Genomic DNA, 1,689 nt, shown 5'->3' on the forward strand with positions numbered 1-1,689 from the left:
TATGCTCTCCTATATCTCTATGTATGCGTGAGAGGAATCTGTACATTTTATCCCTTAATGCTTAATTATGAGTAAGTCCAATATATAGTTCTTACTTATAACCGGGATTGTACATATACATATATAATACTGTGGGCCTTACGAGTATCTATCCGCAGCCGTTCGACTCCAGCATGCTAGTGGTCTGCGAGGATGAGGAAACAGCCCAATGGGTCATCTCAGCCGTCTATGGTATGTGCCCGCCGCACTCCTGCCAGCCCTTAATCGAGTTCTTCGGCCTCCTGAGGACGTGAGGAGTCGCACAACCCGGGCCTAAACACCGACAAGTGGGCCGTGGTCAATCGCTTCACCCTAGACTGCAATGATGTGGAGCGGCAGGTCCCTCAGTTCTGCGACACATCGTGATAGAGCTGTATGTCAATGAGGAAAGTAGGGAATTCATCGCCGAACGATGCTTTACACTAAGTTACTGCTTCTGGCAACTTCGATTCAGTAAAATTTTTAACTTTTAAACTTTTATCAATCGCCGAGCCTAACAAAATATTACATAAATAACTGCCGACGAAATTCATCACACCAAAACTTACCACTAGGGCTCAGCGCGGCGTATAGCGGTGGCTTAGGTTTTACCATCCTGCTGACTTCCTCTTCTCGCCTCCCAGGCTACTTAAAGACAATTTTTATATTGGATTGACAGCACCGATGACACCTGGATTTGAAATGGCCGATCGAGCCGTTAGCTGCTTTCTCTGGGTCATCAATATCGGCTTGCGGTAATTTGAAGCTATAGTCAGAGAATAGACCGTGTCGTTCCAAGGCGTTTGTCGCCGATTGCTTGTGCAACCAGCAGGGAGTCTTTCCTTGGCCCTCTGTTGTCTCCTTGCCTTTCTGGCCTTGTAACCAGCCTGTTCTCTGAATTGTTCTTGTGCGCATGTATATGCATGCGGCATTTGTTGCGATGTCCAGGATGGAATCATGAGCGAGCATTATTGCATTATTGAAGAGTGGAAACGCGATCCGGCCGTTTCGTTAGCATAACTTTAACTACAAGAAAATTGTTGGAGCCAAAACCAATAGAGAACTTCTCCCGGGTCATTATTTCCAATAATTTGACAGGTATACGTTTTCTTAACGTTTTTTGGTCTCGAAATACTTTTTCGGTTATTTCGTTTCATTAATTCTGCGTTTAATCATACTGCCATTTAGGCAAAAGAACGACATCGACGCAGCAGATCTGGTCAAGAGTCAATTCTAATCCAAATGTGTTTTTTATAGAAAATCTTTAACAAGAACAAACTATGTTGTAGTCACCAGCATTTAATCGAAGTACTGTAAGGACGAGGGTAAGTTCTCCGCTTATATGGTTTAATTAAACAATAATATAGCTTAACATTTAATTATATAGACTTATGACGACGAAATTTAGATTTAGTAACAACCGCTTTTGACAACTTTTCCACTTGACTCTCGACTCTACACTCGCTACCTTCCTATCGATAACTTACTCTTGTCTAGGGTTACATTGTAATTAGGGCTGCATTAGTTGACTTTTATTTGTAGTACATGCACTATGGTAGATAGATTGGCTAGTGAAAATTGGTCATGTAACCAATGTATAGATTGATTGTGAATGCGACCCCGCTGGCTGCTAATAGTAGATTTAGAATAAATACATATTATTTCCCGAAT

General features: G+C 42.1%; 1 long non-coding RNA gene across 1 annotated transcript; it reads right to left on the reverse strand.

Annotated features, from left to right (window-relative positions):
- Positions 1-1,047: 1,047 nt before the first annotated feature.
- LOC120457501 lies at positions 1,048-1,368 on the reverse strand. Its single transcript, XR_005616982.1, has 2 exons — positions 1,312-1,368; positions 1,048-1,251 (listed from the first exon to the last, which is right to left on the reverse strand). It is a non-coding gene; the product is annotated as an uncharacterized LOC120457501 (long non-coding RNA).
- Between the last annotated feature and the right edge of the window lie 321 nt (positions 1,369-1,689).

The sequence above is a fragment of the Drosophila santomea genome, unplaced genomic scaffold, assembly GCF_016746245.2.
Source record: "Drosophila santomea strain STO CAGO 1482 unplaced genomic scaffold, Prin_Dsan_1.1 Segkk105_quiver_pilon_scaf, whole genome shotgun sequence".
Lineage (NCBI taxonomy): Eukaryota > Metazoa > Arthropoda > Insecta > Diptera > Drosophilidae > Drosophila > Drosophila santomea.